Source organism: Protopterus annectens, chromosome 9.part0, assembly GCF_019279795.1.
Source record: "Protopterus annectens isolate FY-2018-M chromosome 9.part0, PAN1.0, whole genome shotgun sequence".
NCBI lineage: Eukaryota > Metazoa > Chordata > Ceratodontiformes > Protopteridae > Protopterus > Protopterus annectens.
In genome coordinates this window covers 742,467,948-742,484,376 of record NC_056743.1, presented here as the reverse complement: position 1 = coordinate 742,484,376, position 16,429 = coordinate 742,467,948, and the positions used below count along the sequence as shown (strand labels likewise).

Below are 16,429 nucleotides of genomic sequence, written 5' to 3'. Positions count from 1 at the left end.
GGTAATTTTAGTGTCGATAAGATTAATTACTTAGATGTAACAATTAATAAGGATGTAGAAAATTCTTGTTTTGAGTCCAAGATATACAGGAAGCCCACTTTTTCTAATGACTACTTAGATTTTAAGAGTGTTAAGAGAAACATAGTAAAGGGCCAGATGGTTCGTATTGCGAAAATGTGTTCTAATTTAGAAACTGTCAATGTAGAAATGGGAAACTTGGTAGGTTTGTTTGTGGAAAGGGGGTACCCTTATGAGTTTGTGCTACCTATTTGTCATCAAGTCATAAGTGAATGGGGTTCAAGGTACAAACCACTTTTGGGCTCTAAATTACAAGAGGATGGTGATGTACCCACCCAGTCTAAAGATGATTTTTCTTGTTCAATGGTGATCACTTATAGTGAGAATAGTGAAAAGATTAAGACTATTGTTAAAAGAAATTGGTTACTGTTTTAAGGAAACAGAGAAGTGTTAGATGTTGTAGGACCTGAACCAAAATTTGTATATCGGACCAACAACAATATGAATTTTTTATTAGAACACCCTTTTTCTAAACCTGTTACTAATGTGAAGGGTACCACAAGGTGTGGTGCATGTGAATATTGTAGGTATATTTTAACCTCACCTGTAGTTCATATGTAAAGGGCAGGGTTTGACATCAAGTTGGTAAGAGGCACTTGTAGTACAAGAGGGTTGGTTTATGTAGCCATCTGTCAGGATTGTTTCGAATTTTACATAGGTAAAACTGAGAGGATGCTGAAAAAGAGGATTTATCAGCACCTCTACGATGTTAGAAGGCAGGATGAAAATAATGCATTATACTGGCACATTAAAATTAACCCCAACCACACATTTCATTTTGGTATATTAGAAGTGGTGGCTAAGGACATTGGGGGGTGACTGGAAGAATAAATTGGAAAGGGCTGAAATGAATTGGCAGATGCATTACACCTCCACTGTAGCACCAGGATTAAATGATTTTATTTCTCTTAAGCCTGAACTAAAATATAGGGCAAAGAAACTTTAAGCAAATGTGTACTGTATATATGTATATAAAAATGTGTGTTTTTTAAAAAAAGATATTTGCATAATTAATTCTATTTTTTATCGATTGGTTGGTTTGTGTTTTAAAAAGGGTGTTTTCAAGCATTATCACAGTTCTTGAAGAAGTCCAGGAAGGATGAAAGCGCTTGACTGTGGATATATCTTTGAGCATTATTGCTACGTTTTATGGAGTGAATTTTTATTGTGTTTGTGATTAAAACTGTTTTTTTACAAAGCCTTCAACTTGTTCTTGGTTTCCAGCTACTCAGAATGTTGTCTTGGTTCCTGGTTGCTTATTTGCACTCTGCACCAGTTTTGTTTTTTAAGTGGTTATTATTTTCAAATTTGTTTTATCCCAAAATGGCCTGAAAGAGGTTTGCCATGCAGAATGATTTTATTTTTAGTCAAAGCTTTCACCTACCTGATGTAATTAGTCATTTTAGAGGGATAGAGAGAAAACCTTATGGTGAAAAGATCATTTATTGAGGTTCTCTCTCCATCAGCTTACATCAGTACTGTGACTGCCTACTTTTGATAATTAGCATTAACCCATATTTTCTTTACTTTGCTTCCTTTGATTTTTAAGCAATGTTTGAATGATAGGCTTACAAATGTAATTCAGTCTGCTCAACTGTGAGAAATCTGACCCCTGTGATTAATTGGTATTATGTGGACTGAGCTAGTTTGTGTTATGTTCACAGTTTTTAACACTGCAGCCTGAATTAGAGTATTTGATGTTAATCATCCCTACCCAGCTCACTGACTTGTCTCAGCCAAACAGTGCATACAATTCAAAAATGTTGTAGCAAAATACTAGAAGAAAACATGCACTTTTACAGAAAATACAGGGTAGAAAAAAAAGCAACATCAAATATTAAAAGTTAGTCCACAGCTGATGCATTTATTGTATACCTAACCTATGGAGTGCCTACTGAGCAAGGACAGGAAGGTTAGGGTTAACAGAAAAAAAATAACTACTGCCCAAATAACAGCTCTCAGTATCAGCTCTCAACACAGGGCTGTAAGGGACCTAGTGATAGCAGTAAATGTGACAGTCAACAGGCAAATGGTGGGGAAATGAATCCGGCTTTACAAATATAAACCAGATGCTGATGTAGTTAAATTTGCAAACAAGGTCCAAATGTTGATATTGTTAAATTTACAAATAATGTCAAAAATGCTAATACAGCTTAATGCTGGGCTCCTGTACTACTACTCAATGTATAAACAGTATAAACATCTATATGAATGTGTGTGCATGTGTGTGTGTGTGTGTGTGTGTGTGTGTGTGTGTGTGTGTGTGTGTGTATATATATATATATATATATATATATATATATATATATATATATATAAGTCTACCTGATAACACCGACAGGTCAAACCACCGACAATGAAATAACCGACACGAAAAAAATGACAAAAAAAGAAAGTTCAAAAACACAAAACTTCACATGCCCGACAAACCAAAATCCTGACGATCAAGAAAACAAATACCTTTCCCGAAATACACACACACAACACAAGCACACCAAAAACATTACAAACCTACACTAAACCTTACATTATTAACTATCTATGCACTAACCTTAACCCAAACCCTATCCCTAAGGTCTGTCACTATCACACACTTACCTTACCTGCACCCTAACCCTGACTCACTTAATCCGCCCCTAACCCTTAAGTCAGTCACCATTGCACAATTACCTTACCCGCACCCTAACTCACTTAACCTGCCCCTAAACCTAAAGTCCGTCACTATCGCACACTTACCTGACCCGCACCCTACCCTAACGTCCGTCACTATTGCACACTTACCTTACCCATACCCTGACCCTAACGTCCATCCCAGGAGCAGCCTTAGGTTAGCTGATGCCCTAGGCAGAATGGCTCCATGGTGCCCCCCACCACACCACCCAGTGCCCCCATCCTGGTCTACCTACATCAAATAAATACTGGAAAATCACCCCTACTAGAGCGGAGCCCTAGTCGGCCACCTAGCTGGCCTATGCCTAAGGCTGGCTATGGTCCGTCCCTATCGCACACTTACCTTAACATGTCAGTGTTCACAGCATCAGGATTCTCAACTGTCAGTCTTCACCGTTGTCGATCTTCCAATGTCGTTGTTCTCGTCGGCGTTGTGCACTGTTGGCATTTTCAGGTAGACCCATATATCTATATATACACACACATATATAGCATATATATATATATATATATATATATATATATATATATATATATATATATATATACAGAGAGAGAGAGGGTTCCTATTGAATTGTTGATGGCTTAGGTTGTCGAATGCTTAATCATCGACATGTAAGCATTGAACGCTTACAATAGCGAACAGCCACATCATCAAATTCTTTCCATGGGAAAGAATTTGCGTGGCCGTTATCAGGGACTTGCCCTTTCCCCAATGTAGCACAATCTCGGAGTTTGCATATTTAATTTAGTCAGGGGGCCTATGGGGGGGTGAAGCCTCCCACTATGTTTGGGTGGATTTCTTTACTTTGTTTACGGATGGCCAACCGAATTCTTTCCCGTGGAAAGAATTCAGTGATGTGGCCATTCGCTATTTTAAGCATTCGACGCTTAGGTGTTGATTATTTAGCATTCAACAACCTAAGCTGTCGATGTTATGATATAGACGCTCTATATATATATATATATATATATATATATATATATAGATATATATATATATATATATATATATATATATAGATATATATATATATATATATATAGATATATATATATATATATATATAGATATATAGATATATATATATATATCTATATATATATATATATATATATATATATATATATATATATATATATATATATATATATATATATAATATATACACACACACACAAAATAAGTAAACCAAGGTGGATAAAAGTGCTCAAATGTCCAACACTGGTAACCAAAATGAAATAAGCACTCCAGAAGGGAAAACCATGATCCAGCACCAGAAAGTACAGTTTTGTACACTTACCCTAAATGTAGATGTTCGAGTGTATTCACTGTTGCAGTCAAAACATTTGGGTTATCCCTGCCAGGGTAGTCCTCAGCCTTCCCAAATACCAGAGGCTTAGTATTTCTGCGTCGGCTGCTGTCGCATCAGGACTGACGTCAGGTCATCAGTAGTATAAAGTAAGGCAGCCGACACTATTACATCAGTTTTTCTTGCCCTAACTGTCAAGAGGCCCCAAGTGGGAGCCAGGTTATGGTGGAAGAACCCCACCAGTAGAAAGTAAATACCAAAATGTTCCTTGTAAGGAGGGAGAGAGAGAGAGAGAGAAAGAAGAGGGGGATGGAGGGAGGGAAACCAGGATTGCAACAGTGAATACACTAGAACATCTGCATTTATGGTAAGTGTACCCAACTGTACTATGCACTTCTTGTTTCACTGTTGCAGTCATCACATTTGGGTTGATTTCCAAAGCTGAGGAAAATGGTTGAGGCAGTCAAGGAGACTAGAGGCTGGCTAGGATGCCCTGCAAGACTGCAGTGACAAAGCTTGCCCTGGATTTGGAGAAAATAACCATATGGTAATGCTTGGTGAAAGTGTAAACAGATGTCCAGGTAGCAGTCTCCAGGATGTCCCTGGTGGGGACTTCTCTGAGGAAAGCTGCAGAGGTGGAGGCTACTCTGGTAGAGTGACTCCTGACCCTTTTAGGGGGATGTTTTCCGTGTTGCTTGTAACAGAAATGGATGCAGTGTGTTATCCATTTGGAAACTGTTTGTTTGGAGATGGCTTTGCCCTTTGCCCCTCAGCAAAGCTAATCAGTAGCTTATCAGACTTTCTGAATGATTTAGTCCTGTCTAGATAGAATCTGAGCTGTCTGTGCACATCTAGAGAGTGCATGATCCTTTCCCCCTTGTTTTATGGGTCAGGGAAAAAGGTGGGCAAATGAATGGATTGGTTGAGAGCCACACTGGACACCACTTTGGGCATGAAGGATGGGTTAGTCCTGAGGGAAACCCTGTCAGCATGGAAAATGATGAAGGGCTCCACAGCCATGAGTGCTTGTAGCTCAGAGACTCTTCTGGCTGAAGTGATGGGCAGAAGAAAAGCTGTCTTCCAGGAGAGAAATTTTAACTCTGCTGAAGATGCTGGTTCGAAGGGGGGCAGGGTGAGATTTCCAACAGAAAGTTAAGGTCCCAAGCTGGGGTAGGTGCTCTTCTGGATGGCCTCAAGTTGCTAGCCCCTCTTAGGAATTGTTTGAAGAGGGGGTGTGAGAAAAGGGGCTGCTCAGTGTGGAAATGAGCAGAGATAGAAGAGGCATGAATTTTAATAGAGGAAAAAGAGAGACCACTGTGTAGCAGGTCAGCCAGGTAATCCAGGATGAGAGGTAGGGAAGGTTGTGCCATATCGGCTCCCTTAGCCTGAATCCAGGTGCAGAACCTTTTCCATTTATCAGCATAAGACTTTCTAGTGCTAGGGCGTTTGACCTCACATATGACATCTAGAACCTGTTTAATGAGGTTGGCAGATTGATCAGTGGTCAGGGAATAAGCCAGGCTGCCAAACTGAGGGTCTGCAATTGGGGATACATGAATTCTCCTTCCCCCTGGGTCAGGAGGGTTGGGGTCTGAGTGACATGCCATGGTGGCAGTGGGGACAGACTGCGCAGCAGTGGGTACCAGTGCTGGCAAGGCCAGTCTGGAGCAATAAGAATTCTCCTTGGTTTTCCTCCCTTATTCTGAGCAGTACTCTGGTGATGAGAAGTAGTGGAGGAAAAGCATAGACTGATAGATTAACCCAGGGGAAGGATAGGCCATCCACTTTCCAAGCCATGCAGTGATGCTCCCTGGTGCAGAACTTGCTGAGCTGATGGTTGGTGTTTAAGGCAAAGAGGTCGATGTTTGGGGTGCCCCATTTCTGAGTTATTAGGGTGAAGGTTCTTTTGTCTAGCTGCCACTCATGTGGGTCCAGAAGATTTCTGGTTAAGTGGTCTGCCAGAGAGTTTAGAGAACCTGGCAGGAATTGTGCTAACAGGTGGAGTTGCATGGCAGAGGCTGTGTGCCAAAGGGTCATGGCCAGCCTGCATAGAGGGTAGGAGCGAGTCCCTCCCTGCTTGTTGATATACCACATCACAGTGGTGTTGTCTATTTTGATCAGGAAAGCCCCTGGGGAGAGAAGGGGCCTGAAAGCTGTCGATGCATGCTGGACAGCTAACATCTCATTTTGGTTGATGTGCAGATGGATTTGCTGTGGGCTCCATTGGCCCTGTATGCACCTGTTATCCAGGTGTGCACCCCAGGCATAGTCTGTGGTGAGGGTCTGGGTGGCGGTGAGTGGTGAGAAAGGTAATCCCTTGTTGTGGGAGCATGCTGCTGCCCACCAAATAAAATCTTTCCTTAGGCAAGGTATCATTGGTATAAGTGTTTCCAGGTCTTGAGTGTGTTGACACCAAAGGCTTTTTAGGTACCACTGAAGTTTCCTCATATGCAGTCTGGCATATGGAATGAGTAGAATGCAAGATGCCATGAACCCTAGAGCTTGCAGGATTTTCCTTTCAGATAACTGAGGTCTGGTGGCTAGTTGAGAGAAGTAGGCTGTCAGGTAAGTTTGCTTTTCTGGTGTAAGTAATGCCAACGGGGATGCTGTTTCCAGGCTTGCTCCCAGGAATATAATCCTTTGGGTGGGTACTAGTTTGGATTTCATTTCATCGATAGTGAACCCTAGCGAGGTCAGTAGGGACTTTATAAAGGCCAGGTGCTTGAGCAGCTTTTCCTGACTGTCTGCCTGAATTAGGCAGTCATCTAAGTATGGGTACATTTTGATATTCCTTTGTCTGCAAAAGGCAATGGCAGGAGCCAGACATTTTGTGAAAACTCTGGGAGAAGTAGATAAGCCAAAGAGAAGTGCAGAGATCCTGCCCTGAAACATAGATATTTCCTGTATGATTCCCTGATAGAAATGTAGAGGTAGGCCTCTATTAGGTTTAGGGTGGCTAACCAAGCATCCTTGGAGAGCATGGGTAGTAGTTGCTGGAGGGTTAACATTTTGAATTTTGGTATCACCAAGAATGTGTTTAGAATGGCTAGGTCGAGGATGGAGTGCCAGGTGCCCTCTTTTCTCGGTACCAGAAAATGTCTGGAGTAGAAACCTTAGCCTTTCTGTTCTGCAGAAACATGCTCTATTGCCCTCATAGAGATCAGGGGAAAGGACTTGCTTTTGTGCCTCTGCCCACTGGTTTGGAAGTAGATCTGGGAACCCTTTTGGGGTTGAAAGAGTGTGGAAAGAAAATTTGTATCCCTGGGACACTATGTTGAGGATCCAGCGGTCATTGGTAATGGTGGCCTAGGTGCTTGTGTGAAAGGAGAGTTATCCTCCTAAGGTAAAGTGAAGATGGGCAGAGGGAAGAGGTGGGGGAGGAGAGTCATTGTGAGTTCTTATCATGAGGGGGTGGGCTTAGAACTCCCTGATTTTGAAGTGGAGGAATTCCACTGTTTGATCTCTGCATTCCCTGTGGCTGCTGTCTGGGGGGGGGGATTGCTTCCCCAGGGTCTGGGCCGAACAGACCTGGTAGGAGCAGGAAAGGACCAGTGCTTGGAGGGGCAATGCCTGCTGAACCTGAGTAGCTGGAACTGTAGGAAATCCTTAACTGTTTGCATAGATTTAGCTTTTTCTTCCATCTTTTTTAAGACCTCCCCTGTCTTAGTGCAAAATAAGTTGTCTTTGTGCCAGGGTGCATCCAATAATTTAGATTTAACATGGTCTGGCAAGGGCTGTTCCTTAAGCCATGCATGCCTTCTAAGGACAGAACCGGTGACTGCTGCCCTGCAAGAAGCTTCTAGGGAGTCAAAACCACAGTGGAAGGTGTGCTTAGTCACTTGACTTGCAGAATGCATTAACTCTTGTAACTCTTTAGATTCTGCACAAGCAAGAAAGGAAGACACTTTTTGTTTGAGGAGTTCCATGGTATGTTGCTGAAATTTTAGCATATGGAACTGGCAATTTAGTGCTCTGATAGCATGAGTAGCAGAGGTGTATACTTTTTGCCCCATCTGTCCAGTGCTTGGGAATCCCTATCTGAGGGGGTGGGATTCTTAGCAGAGGTTGCTTTAATTACTTTAGGCCCTTGAGAAATTACCTCAGGGTCAGCAGTAGGATTTTTGAAAAGAAATTTGGGTGAGTCAGGGACTCTGTAATACATGTCAGGTTTTCTGGGTGCAGGAGGGAGGGTGTCAGGAGTCAAACTGGGTTCCAGGAAAACATCGTCCACAACATCCAGGACTGGAGGAATGGCCAGGGGTCTGTGCTGTGGAAGATCTAAGAATTCTCTGAGTCTCTTTCTAGACTGAGGGTAGTCCTGACATTCCCATTGGAAATGCTCCCTTAAGGTATGAAGGGTTTCCCCAAAGGAAAAATCCTCGGGTGGAGAGGCTGAAGGAATGGAATCCTCTGCATCAGAATCCTCATAAGCAGAGAGGGGTTGCATGTCTTCATATTCAGATTCTCAGTACCTCAAGCTAAACGCCAAAAAGTGTATAGTCATCCCCTTTGGCAAAAACAAAGTGCCCACAAATTACCACATAAGTGGTAATCCATTAAGTATGGAAGAAGTAATTAGGGACCTGGGGACCCAAGTTGATAGCAATCTCTCATTTGACAACCACGTGGCCAAAGTGGTTAGAAAAACATTTTATATAGCCCACCTAATCATGAAGGGATTCACATCTAGATCAGGGGAGGTCATCGTGCCTCTTTACTCATCCCTCATCAGGCCCATAATTGAGTACAATGCCCCTTTTGCGATGTACCTTACCAGACACCTGCAGCAACTGGAAAGACCCCAAAAGTACCTCACCAAGGGGATCAAAGGGCTCAAACAGATGCCATATGCTGCCCGGTTAAAGAAACTCCAGCTCTACTCAGTGGCATACCGCCTGCTCAGAGGCAATCTGTGCCTGACGTATAAAGCCATGTCCAACCCGGAATTAATGAACATGCTGCACCTCAGAAAATCCAAATCCCATCGAGCTATGCGCTCGAGAGACTTGAACCTCAGCACTGAAATAAATAGTACATGCTGTACATGCTGGAGGGACAGATTCATAACCCAGAGGCTACCTTCACTCTGGAATAAAATCCAAGTCCAGGTTAGGCAGAGTCCCTCACTGACTCTCTTCAAGAGGAATCTTGATGAGTGGATGGGGGATCGTAGGTTTACCCCGGGTATCACTTCTGTGTTACTGTTAGACAGAGGCACAGTATACTAACCTCGAAAAAGGGCATAGCAAAATTAATTTAAAATAGTGGTGAAAGCCAAACACACTCTGGCTAGGCTTATAAATGCCCTAGGGCAGCTAGCCTAGTATGAACCTATGAACCTATGCATCAGAGTCATCAGACTCCTGTTCAGACAAAACTACTGGGGCCAGATCTCTTTTTCTTTTGGAAGGGGTAGCTTGGCTTCCCCTGATCAGCATGATAAGGTCTTCCGCCATTTTAAGCATTTGAGACTGAGGCAAGGAAGCAGGTGCCTGAGTGCCTGAGATTGGGTCGTCAGTTTCTAGGGTGTGGTTCATATCCTGGGCCGTAGAGACTCGATAGTTTTTGAAAGAACGGTAGACATGAAAGAAGTCGTCAGTTTGTGTTGAGAATCGGTAGTGCGAAGTAATTCCTCGGAAGCCGTTGCCTGCTCAGTGGCTCCGGACTCATCCAAAGGAGAGACAACCGCAGGATTCTTAGTCGAAGAAGAGTTTTGCGGCATACCAGAGTCCGAAAGGGTCTATATCATAACACCGAAGAGGCGTTTAATCGAACACCTCATCGACACATAAACAGCGAATGCACTAAAGCGCAAACGCTCAGAACACAGATTTCTTTTCCTGGGAAAGAAATCAGTAGCACTAACACACAAACACACACACTTTCAAACATTACAATGTGGGGGACTTCGCCCCCCCCAACTAAATATACCAACTCTGAGATCACACTACAGAGGGGAAAGGAGCAAACACATGGGAAAGGTCAAACCAAAAGCAGTCCCAAAAACAGAGTGAAACATAATCCAGTTGTTAAATCACATCAAATGTGTAAGCAAATGAAAATGGTCAAAGAATAGGAATGTCTTATTTTAAAAAACCTATTCATAAAAATTTCCAAGTTCATAAATTTCTAATATAAATTAATTATATGCTATACAACACTACCATCTACTGGACAAACCTTAAATGACTACAATTTAGCTGCTCTTAACTTAAGTACAGGTGTTAAGGAGACCATGTCATCTAAACCAGGAAACTTATTAGATTCAAAAATAATTTGCAAATACAGTTCACTGTATTCTAATCTGGTCTCCCATGATCCACCTCTTACGTCAAAAGAAACTTTTTCCACTACAAAAAAACTAAAATCCACATCTCCACAAATCAGGGTATGTTTGTACAACCCATTAGTTAAATTCTTCTTTATATCATAACTGTGTTCATAAATTTTTATTCTAAATTTTCTTTCAGTCTTGTCTATGTAAAATGCGTTGTATTTATTACATAGAGTGATGCAGACAACTCCACAGGTATTGCAATTGGCATAACCCTTGCTTTTAATTAACATTTCTCTCCCATTTAAATATAAAATGTCCTCCTCCTTCACATACGGGCACTGGGGATAACTACCACACTTAAAGTCCCTGTCTTCCCCTGTTTTGTAAGTGTATGTTCAAACCTTTTGTTCTTCAAAATATTTTTTATATTCAAAACCTTTCTGTCAACTTTAGAGGTCTCTCAAAAATTACATTCAGATTGGTGATACTAGCAAATTTCTCACATTCTCTTTCAGTTATATTTCTGACCACCCCAGCAGCTCCACCATAAGTAATAATTATGCCACCCTCGTAAATCTTATCATTGGATTCACTATTAACAAAATTCTGCTCCGTGTATACAACCCCTTTCCCTAACAGGGGTGCAAGTTTAGTTTTTCTCCCTTCTATAATCTCCTAATAAACTTCCATTAATAAATCTTCAGGGTAACCTTTTACTTTAAACATATTCATTAATAAGTGACATTTGTCTTTAAAATCATCATCTTCTGATGTCATTCTTTCACATGAACAAACTGACCCTTAACTAAACCTCTTTTTTGGTAAAAAAGATGAGCACTCGTAAAGTATAAGTATGAATTTAAAAAGATCTCTTTTCTGTACACTTTAGACTTAAACCCAGCATTAAATTTTGAAATATTAACATCCAAGTAATTCATGTCATTATATCTGATCTCATATGTAAACCTTAGAAAAGTGGTAGTAGTGTTGGACATATAGTTAAAATTTTTCTTCTGACCTCCACCTATAATAAACAAATGTCATCCAAAAACCGTCTATATAGGCTCCAGCATTCCCTATATTCTGAAGTAAATATAAATGTCTTCCAATGTGAAAGGATGATATTTGCATAGGTGGGTGCACAATTTACCCCCATTGCAATGCCTCTAAGCTGTTGAAAAAATTTCCCCTAGAAAAAGATAAAATTATTCTTCAGTACTTTATCCATTAACACCAAACAGGTATGACACACTTTGAAGCATAACCCATCATAATCACTTAATACTGAAATAATGCTGTTTTATTTAGTATATACTGTCTTTTCAAACTACTGCTAGCATGATTATTAGCTTAAATAAAAGCTCCAAGAATTATATGAAATATAAAAGGTTAATTTAGAAATAGTGTAAAATGCTGAAGAATAAGTGGTAAGTGTGCTGGCATAGCATAGTTAAAATTTGGCATCCATGTAAAGGAGTATGTTATTGAGAAACAGTCTGCAAAAATAACTGCGCAGATGGCAGCTAGAAGGACATCAGCAAAGAAAAGGGACGTAACACCAAGCAAGATAAAGTTGAAACATCAGATAGTGCTGGAACATCACGTTTCAAATAACTGAGTTTCCTTGGACCACCGAGCTTAAATCAAGGACAAATCATAAATTAGAAGAACAAAGAAAACCTGTTATACAAAGAAAGAACTGTATTACATCAGACTTTGAGAAAAATACCAGATCTTCTGGTATAAATGTAACTGTGCATAAACAAGCTTTGGGTATTTGCCATAGAGAGCTGACAACATTTATGTTACATGCTTGTAGATCTGAAAAGAAAATGTGAAAGTAAAGCATATTAACTAAAACAGTTATTTTCATGTATTTATTATCTGAAACAGATATCTTCTTGTATTTATTGTTCTCAGTACAATACACTAATACGACTAGTTGATTACAATAAATAGTGAAATGAACTGTGGTATGTATGCATGTAAATGCAACTAGCAGCAAGATAACAAACAAAAAGACGTGCATAGAATTCTTAGAATTCTTCAAATACTTCCTCAAACCACTTTGACCCTAAGTCATGTGGTATGGAGGGGAATAGGTCAACGATATCTATAGTGATAAAAATCAACTTCTCATTTAAACACTATTATCCACCGTCTTTAGTAAGTCCCAAGAATCTTTCAAATTGTTCATAGCATTCACTGAACGCCTCTTCAAATTTACATCTACATATTTAGCTAAAGGGGCTGTAACAGAGCCTTCCACAGAGACAATGGGTCTAATGGGAGGGTTAGTAGTATCCTTATGTACCTTTGGTATCTGGAATATAGAGGGAACTCTATTTTTTTCTATGTGTAAAAAATTGTAAGTGTCCATATCTATCATTCCCTCTAATAATAGATCATTCAAACATAACACAATTATTTTATAGGCTATGTTTATCTCATTCACTGATACTCTAGTATATTTGGAATAATCATTCAAAAGCTCCATCATTTTTCCTTCATAAATAATGCTGTCCATGAAGACTACACTACCTCCTTTATCCAGTTTCATAACCCTTAAAGATTTATCATCTCTAAGTTCTTTCAATAAAACAATCTCTTCCTTGGTTAAATTGAATCTAACCTTATTTTCCTTTATTGCTTCTTTCAATTCTTTCTCGAACATTGTCTCAAAATTCCTAACCTGGAGGTGTAATTGGGGGGGGGGGCTGCTGTAAGTGCTTTTTTTTTAGCTAGTACAGCTTCTGTTGTACCTGTTCTGTCTCAACCATGAAAAAATAACTGAAAATTATTTTTTTCTAATAAATAATTTAAAATCCAAAGTAATCCTACTGATATCTGTTTTTCTCCTAGGTATAAATTTAAAACCTTTTGAAAACAACTCAAAATATCCTTTCTTAATATCCACTTTAATTGAAAATGTTAAACCCGTTAAAACAAAATTTGTTAAGATCAATCATAACGTCCTATGTCAACTACCTCTGATTGCCCTGTTTTCCCCTTTCCAGTTGTAATTGTAAAGAACCCGATGTTTGTTGATTAGTCTCTCTGATCTCCAGATGGTAATACAGGGAACTGTATTGGCAGATTGTTGTTGAATCTAATAAGTTCCCTGGTTTAAATGCTATGGTCTCCTTGACATCTGTACTTAAGAGCAGCTAAACTGTAGTAATTTAAGGTTAGTCCAGTAGATGGTAATGTTGTAGAGCATATAATTAATTTATATAGGATTTATATTAGAAATTTATGAATACAGAAAATTTTTTTGAATATGTTTTTTTAAAATCAGACATTTTATATTATGTGACCATTTTTTTATTTGCTTACACATTTGATGTGATTTTTAACAATTGTATTATGTTTCACTCTGTTTTGGGGACTGATTTTGGTTTGAAAACAGGAAGTCTAGATAACTGGATAATTGATACATTAAGGATTTTATGTATTTATAGGTGTTTAGGATAGGGAGTATGCTATTTTATGTTGATGGTTCTGTGCAAGATGAAAACGTTGTAATAAAAGTTAGCGCTCGTGGTGTATTTGTGTTTTTAAATTTAGTGTCATCATTAAAGTTCTGGTGCTGGATTGTGGTCTTCTCTTCTGGAATGTATACACACAAACCTTTCTTGCATTTTACATGAACCCATCCATAATTTGTTTATTGTTACCCTTTATTCTTTCAAGTCCATCCAGCTAAATACTTTGAAAAAATTTTATCCATTCAGTTTGATTTATAAATGCAAATTTTATTCCTGTACGTTTTTTATCATTCTGTATATAACTTATTTTTTCCTTCTGTAATGTATGCAGCTGTATATACTTAGCCATTCTATTTATTTTATCCTGTATTTGTTTGTGGCATGGATCATGTCTGAAAGTTTTTGGACAAGTCCAGTTACCTAATTAACAAACAGTAGTTAAATGTTATTTCCATTACATGTCTGCCTGGTCCCTTCAACCCCATACCTGTCCTTTTCTGTTGACCCTCCCCTTCTCTGTCCTTCTGATCTCTTGCTGCTCTCATTACTTTTCCATCTTTCACAGTCTTTGCACAAGATGTGTTGTCTGTTGTCCCGGCCTTCACAGTCTTTGACTATGGCATGTTGAGCCATTCTGGTTGCATTTGACCTCCTTATAGCTCTCTTCCACACCTTACCCTTTAATATTATCTTCCTTATACCCTGTTTTATTGCATATGACTTACACATTTCTTAGCTACTCACTTTAGTAACCCCCTAACATTTTGTTCCTTTGTTCCATTTTTCTATGAATCCCACAGCTACCCCTTCCCCCAGTGGTGCTGTCCTTAGCTGCTGCTGACCCATTGAGCATCTGACCTACCTTTTCCTACTGTTCCTCATTTCACACTTTGCTGTCCTGTGGTGTCCATCCTCAGTCTTTAAATCGATGTCCACTCTTCCACCTATGTGCCAATGCGCTCTGTTCACTAGCTCTTACTACTTAGTCTACTGTGAGGTACTAAGCTGTGATTTGCAAGATACCCTCACTCAGTTGCATCATTCTGCAGCTGTTTCTGCTGCTTTCTTCATCTTGTCCAGATACTAGCATTTACAACTGCAAACATGGACATCTTTTAGATAACATTACAAGTCTAACTGTATTGAAACTGTGAAATTTGCTGGGGTATTGACAAATGACAGCAATATTTCATTAAATTTGGGGTAAGCTTGGCTAGACTTAAAATGGTTCTTGGGCTGAGAGACTAATAACCAGCTATGAACTTAATGAACCTATGAACAACTGCAAAAACTTGTACGTCATTCAGAGAGCATTTAGCAGTACCGTCGAGACTTTTACTTCACATTTAGATACAATCTTTATTAGAAGTAACACTAAAACGTATTTGTCTAAACCAGCAGCTGGAAGAACTGACAAGAGATGCCTTGTTTTTCCTCATAGGATTCCAAAAGTTGGCTTCTGGAAGATTTACATAGTTCCAATCTGATGATGCAGTATTCTGGATAAAACTCAGTATGTGGGGCAGAAGAAAATGACTAGCAGAAAACGATACACCTACTGTTTATCAAGAGCAAATTTATCAAATAGCTTTCTTTGATGCCTTTTCTGTTGGTATTCTTTTGTGTTGCTTTACACTATAGTCAAGTTTTATTTCTTTAACTATAACACTTAATTAGTGTCTATTACATAACCATGAAGTTAGCATGTATAAGTTTCCCTTAGTTTTGCATTTATTCAAAACTGTACTTTACTGTTATGATGGTATCCAAGTTTATTAAGGAGGTAGTTTAGAGTTTTTACTTTCTGTGTATTAGTTTAAGAGGAAGTGGCAATATCAAAACAGATTTAATATGTGAATAATAATAATGCATGTTTCACTACACTTTCATTTTTCCACTGTTGATATTTATATTTAACTGTATAAGAATGCATGCATTTCAGTACCTGTTACATGCTGAATGCTACTGTATTCGGCTGGACTTACTTAGACTCTTCTTTATATAACTGTATATAATTTATGTGTAATTCCATATAGTCGGTGGTCACTAAAATGGTATTATGCCTCCTTGTATTGTCCTACTTATTCTTTCCTGGACTGAAGCTGGTCATTTCTGATCCACACTATATTCCTTTTAAGACATTCAAATAAATAAAAGTGTAATTATATTTTAAACTTTGGGGATAATGGGATACTCAGTTGTTAGGAAGGGTTGTGTTTGCATATTTGTGACTGGCTGCAGGTGTTTATGACTTTTTTTGTAGTAACACCCTTTTTACTACAGTCAATGTTTGATGAATAAGGGGCATCGTCTATACAGACTTGTATCATTTCAGCCAAAAATAGCCAGGAGAAGATATTTATGCAAATAAACACTGTCCGTTTAGCACTGGGTGGAGGCAGTTGAATTATTCACCTGCCTATGTATGGTACTCTGCGTTTCTCAAGTGTGACTTACAGCTGGGGGGGGGCAGCAGCAATATTTCTGTACCAAGGATACAGATCCATATTTTACTACTTTATAACAATTATCCAGTCTTTTTGAATTTGGTCATGTAAAAAAGCTTTTTTTTTTTTTTTTCTGGATCTTTACACTCTAGGGGT

General features: G+C 39.2%; 1 protein-coding gene across 1 annotated transcript in view; it reads left to right on the top strand.

Moving 5' to 3' along the window:
- Nucleotides 1-16,000, top strand: part of LOC122811495 (protein FAM71B-like) — a 703,144-nt gene extending 687,144 nt beyond the window's left edge. Inside the window, exon 8 of the mRNA XM_044083371.1 lies at nucleotides 15,268-16,000. The gene's annotated coding sequence lies outside the window, so the exon portion shown is untranslated. The remainder of the gene's footprint in view (nucleotides 1-15,267) is intronic.
- Nucleotides 16,001-16,429: the final 429 nt, after the last annotated feature.